This window comes from Eleutherodactylus coqui, unplaced genomic scaffold (genome assembly GCF_035609145.1).
Source record: "Eleutherodactylus coqui strain aEleCoq1 unplaced genomic scaffold, aEleCoq1.hap1 HAP1_SCAFFOLD_34, whole genome shotgun sequence".
Lineage (NCBI taxonomy): Eukaryota > Metazoa > Chordata > Amphibia > Anura > Eleutherodactylidae > Eleutherodactylus > Eleutherodactylus coqui.
This window is the reverse complement of record NW_027101931.1, coordinates 260001-266243: the sequence shown is the minus strand read 5'-3', so window position 1 is coordinate 266243 and position 6243 is coordinate 260001.

Sequence of the window (6243 nt, the reverse complement as noted above, 5' to 3'; positions counted from 1 at the left end):
TCTTGAATCTCTTAACTACGTTATACCAAAAAACTAGCTAAAAACGCCTTTCTTTCTGCTAGGCTTCCTGCTCATCTTCTGAAAACCTTCTACAATCTATCTTACCATATTCATTTCTGCTTATCTGTCCATGGCCTGACATTTCTTTCTGCAACTTTTCCTGGTCCTTTCCCATTGTTCAGTAAACTCTGCTCAACTCTATTCTCTAAACAACCTGCGTCTATGCCTAACCTTCTCATTCTATCCTATTCAAAGTTTCTGGACACAGTAGTGTTTCTCTTGTAAAATCTGCTTTCTTCAAATCCTTCCAATATAACCTCTCTTTCCCACTCACATTACAATGCACATTAATTCTACAAAACACAGGGAAAGACAAAGGAAACAGAAAGGGTTAATTGAGAAATGCTCTCAGTGGCTTAACTTCAGTCCACTCTCTTATCAGCACCCTCCCCCCCAATAATAAACACTGCACATTCTTTCTATAATACCAAACAGACGGGATTACTGGAGAATACCCACAACGGCTCAAGGTATATATCTCATCTACCTTTATATCAACCCTACTAGTAATCCGTCTGGACAGGACATTTTAGCTATACACAGAGACTGACGATTATTTTCAATGACCAAGAGTTTCTGGAGTCAGCCGTCACAAAGCACGGCTATACTTCACACGTATATACCTTTTCACATATGAGAACATAACACGCTCAATCATAAAAGGTAAATATACGTATCATAAATTTTCCTAACCTCACACTAGTTTACCTAGGAGCAAGTGTCTGGCGTGTTCCCTCAGACCTAAACAGCCGAGTCCGCCCTTCCGACACATTAACCCTCACAGAATTTATCTCTTGGTCTTGTATACACAATTTTTAACCGTCTCAGACATAGCAGCCACAGCATACAAAATACCCCTTAAGCAGGTTAAAACGGTGGTCTTTTTTCCGAGTAAGAAAGAACTATATTACCTGCCTTTCATTGATTTATCGCTCTGGATCAGAAACAGGCAGAAAAGCAGTCAGAACCCAGATCACATCGGTAGAATTACATAAAGCAATCTTACCGTGTTCTGTAGATTTTCGGGCCCCTGAGTTCTGCGTGCCATCTGCCGATCTCTGTATGTTTCCAGAATGAAAGAAATCAAAATCTCTAACTCGGTCCACCCAGAGACGTCACTGATCTGGATTACGGTTTTCTCCAGCAGGTTTCGGGGTATTTTGTAGCTTCCTAATTGTGTAGAAGCAGTATGCGCACACTGACCAGGTCAAACACGAGGTATCAGTCTCATGCTCAAAATGGCTCTCTGCCTAGAAACAGCCAGACAGGGCCTTTTATTGAAAAGGATAACACCTGCCCTTTATGGGCGTTTAACAGATTACATCAGTAACATTTATGATTCTCATTTGTCGGATCATATAGAATCCCCCCTCCTTCCTGCCCACCTTCTCTCAAGTCCAATGTATAAGCAAGTCTTTGTCTCACAAACATGTGCTCGAATCTGAAACTGAAAGTAGATATCTCTTTGTTCAAGAAGATTCTGTGTGGGGGATGGGGAGGACTGGGAAGACCCTCAAGCAATAACATATAACACTGTGATTTAACTCTTTCCTTATGCAGCAGAGTTTCACATTAGGCTGAAGTCACAAAACACACATAATGCGTCTAGTTTAGTGCAAATCGATAGACATTTTATACTAATTAATTATCATGTCTACTACACTGTATTAAAAGAAAATGTACGTCATGACCGAACTTTTGTACAGTTCGCATTTGCTAGTTCACCGAATTTAAGCAAACGGTTTGGTTCAGTCCAAATTAGTTTAACTGAACCCAAATTTCACCAATACTACTAAAGCAGCTGTATATCTAATACTTTTGAGCTGCTTTTAAGGCAAAGTTAGTCGAGAGAAAGAAACAAAGGAAAAAAAGAGAAAGAAAGCAAAAAAGATTCCATCCTTTTTCCTTCTTTCTCCTCATTTTTTTGATTTTTTTGTTTCTTTTAGTGGGTGCAGCCAAGACGAATCACCCGAGGTTCAGGTTCTTACCTAACTGAACTTTTTGCTGAAACGGTTCAAATGTTTAGTTTGTGCAGCACTAATGTTTAATATATATGTTTTTCTGGGCTCAGTGCTGCATTAGGCACAGTACTGTGTCAATTTTAAGTAGAACATCGTTTTTAAAGAATGAGTCTATTTGATGCATTTGGCAGAGTGTGTTCTTCTGGGGCGAGGCAGAGAAATACTTTGCACAGGAAGCCTGTAAATGTTTTTTCCTCATGCATATAACACACTTCCATACTGATCTTCTCATTAAACAGAATTTTTAATGAAATGTATTATTATATTGAATACATTTTTAACCAAATGCAAGTACAGCATGAGAGTCCATTGGAAAATAATACAGTCTTTTTTGTGTATGTTCAACACCTTTTTCTTACAGCCCACAGTAACTCTTTCAACAATTTGCACTAGAATAGCTCTTTGGTGGGATCAGACTAGATGGGCTGCCGCTGTGATGGGGGGGTTGCCGCTGTGATGGGGGGGCTGCCGCTGTGATGGGGGGGCTGCCGCTGTGATGGGGGGGGCTGCCGCTGTGATGGGGGGGCTGTCGCTGCGATGGGGGCTGTCGCTGTGCCGGGGGGGGCTGCCGCTGTGATGGGGGGGCTGTCGCTGCGATGGGGGGGGCTGTCGCTGCGATGGGGGGGGCTGCGCCGGTTACCTGCTGCCTGGCGGTGGGTGACTGGTCGGCCGTGTTCACTCCAGGGGTCCGGTCGGCGGCTGCGGGTCGTCTGGTTGTAATGGAGACACAGCTGGTAGCGTCTCGGGAGCGCGCACGTCGGGCTACAGCAAGCGACGGGAAAAGAGCCGGCGGCCATCTTGGGAAAATTTTTATAAGTTGCTGAAACGCTGGAACGGTAAGTACAAACCAGCTAGAAAAGTCATTTACAGGGGGGCTTAGTAATGTATGCTTAATTAGGGGGACTGGGCAATAAAAAAAAATCCACTCCTGCCTCGAGACATCTCCTTTAAGGCTGGGACTACACGGTGAGTTTGGTGACTTTGAGCAGGATATCTTCTTGTCCATCTCTGTAGCACATCCTCATAGGTAACAGCATCATGGATGACATTACACAGCAGTACTGAGCAGTGCAGATGTGAATCCAGCTTTGGGGTGAGATTGAAAACACTTACTAAAATCTGCAGCTGCATCTCTGTATACGTTTCTCTTTCCCTCCCCCTCCTTATAGACTTCTGTGGGCAGCAAAAGGTGACATCAAGCAAAGACCCCCCACCACCATTACTTGCAATCCATCTTAGTGTCTCTGTCTCTAGAGATGGACTTTACATGACAAAAGACAGTTCTTAAAGGGGTTGTCTCGCGAAAGCAAGTGGGGTTAAGCACTTCTGTATGGCCATATTAATGCACTTTGTAATATACATCGTGCATTAAATATGAGCCATACAGAAGTTATTCACTTACCCACTCCGTTGCTGGCGTCCCCGTCTCCATGGCTCCGTCTAATTTTGGTGTCTTCTGGCTTTTTTAGACGGGTCTTCTGCTCTGAGGACGAGCCGCTTCAGCGTGCTCGCGCGATACAGCTCTCTATCTATTTCTCTCTCTCTGTCTCTCTCTTTCTCTCTCTATGTCTCTAACTTTTTCTCTATCTGTCTCTCTTTCTCTATCTATAAAACTGTCTCTCTCTTTTTCTCTATCGGTCTCTCTCACTCTCTTTGTCTCTCTCTCTCTCTTTGTGTCTCTTTCTCTCTCTTTGTGTCTCTATCTCTTTCTCTTTCTATCTGTCTCTATATTTTTCTCTTTCTATCTGTCTCTATCTCTCTCTCTCTATCTATTTCTCTCTCTCTGTCTCTCTCTTTCTCTCTCTTTTTCTCTATCTGTCTCTCTCTTTCTCTATCTATAAAACGGTCTCTCTTTTTCTCTATCGGTCTCTCTCACTCTCTTTGTCTCTCTCGTTTTGTGTCTCTCTCTCTTTGTGTCTCTTTCTCTCTCTTTGTGTCTCTATCTGTCTCTATCTCTTTCTCTCTCTATCTGTCTCTTTTTCTCTCTATATATATATATATTTCTCTCTCTCTGTCTCTCTCTTTCTCTCTCTCTCTGTCTCTCTCTTTCTCTCTCTGTCTCTCTCTTTTTCTCTATCTGTCTCTCTTTATCTATAAAACTGTCTCTCTCTTTTTCTCTATCGGTCTCTCTCACTCTCTTTGTCTCTCTCGTTTTGTGTGTCTCTCTCTTTGTGTCTCTTTCTCTCTCTTTGTGTCTCTCTCTTTCTCTTTCTATCTGTCTGTATCTCTTTCTCTCTTTCTATCTGTCTCTAACTATTTCTCTTTCTATCTGTCTCTCTCTTTCTCTATTTGTCCATCTCTATTAGTTGGTTCACTAGCAGTATTACATGTTGCTTGTAATCCATGATGACAGTTCCTTTTTTACTATTATATATACACTGCCAAAATTTTGAATTTTTTTGGGGTGTGCATGGGTGTGTGTGTATGTATGCTTGTATAAGTTTGCGGGGATGCATGTATGGATGGATGGATGGATGAGGCAGGATGAATGGATGAAAGAATGGGCGGGCGCGTGTATGGGCGAGGCAGGATGGATGAGGGTGTGTGTATGGATGCGTGTATATGTGTGTGTGGAGGAATGAATGGATGCATGTATATTTGTGCATGGATGGATGAATTTGTCTGTGTTTGTGTGGCTATCAGTGGGTGGGTGGGTGTTATAGCTTAGCATCTAGGTAATTCTAATTCTTCTTGTATTTTAAAATGCAGAGCTTATACGACGTAGCGCAGCGGTGACCAGTGTCGATTTCCCGGGTTCACACTCGTGATCTTCTTCCAAAGTCACTGCAAGAGGGTGAGTATTTGCACCACATCTTCTTATTCCCACACACAGCAGATCACAGCTTCTTTAAAACACAACAGCACAATGCCAAACTGTGTGGTTCCTACCTGCACCACCTACTGGAAGAAGGGAGGTGAAAGTGTTAGTCTACATGTGTTTCCAATCAATTTGGAAAAAACGAGACTCTGGCTACTTCAGGCTCCTCACATCTTCGGTGACATCGAAGAGTGGGTTACAAAGATTACCGCACAAAAAGGTGCCGATGCTTCCCGGTTATGCAGCAAACATTTCAAGGAGGATTGCTACATACAAGTTGGCAACCGTAAAGAAATTGAAGCCCAATGCTGTGCCAAGCATTTTCCCAACAACGTTGGAAATTGAGACACGAGCCAACCAGTTAACGAAGAAAGGGGAACCTTCTTGAAAACGTCGAAGAAGTGTTGTGACACAGCAACGGGAAAGTTCAGCGGCAGAAACTTCGCGGGCAGAAACTTTCCATGAAGAAGCTCGCGCAGTGTCAGAAACAACTGCCGACGTATATTTACAAGGTTAAGAAACCCAGCTAGAAATTCCTATTTCAATTTTCATCGACGGTTCTGCTGTAGAAATAAAATTAATCCTCAATATTAAAAGAAATGTAGAAGAAAGAAGAACGGACCCAGAAGCAAGCAATGCAGAGAGGGGTAAATGCAAGTCCTGCCAAGCAGCTTCAAATAAATCTTGAACTACGACACAAATACAGTCAAGAAGTATTGGCATTCAATGCGATGCGATGGAAGCCAGTATACACCAGAATCCCGGTTTATTTAAAATTCCACTGGGTACTCCATGCTCTTCAACACCATAAAAATCAATATCAACATATCGGTAATATTGCCTTCCTAGAGAACCCCGGAGAAAGACCAATTTTTAAAATTGTAAATGATGGAGATAGAATCAATATGCAACCTTCCAGTAGCAATATTGATTCTACTTTGGATGAAAGCGTATCAATCTGTATTTCCGATGATCCCAACGACAGGAGCTTTAGATTCTCACAAGCATCGGAGAGTTCTGGCAGTGAAGATGTTACCATTCCGTCAGATTCAGATAACCCCCTTAACCAACCCTTTACCAGAATTTGAAAGCTTAGCACCCACAGACATGGATCCTTCGGCAGAAGATAAATACATGGTCTTTAAAAGCTCCTTGATGGCTTTATTTGCCATGATCCCTTGCCCATACAGAAAGCAATGCTTTCTGAAACTAACCCACATCAGGATTTTTCCTAAGGGATCAATGGTTATTGTCAAATCTTTTTGTCAAAGAGGTCACACCTGCAATTTGTGGCAAAGTCAACCCCTAATCCACAACTGTCCGGCGGGGAATATTTTACTGGCG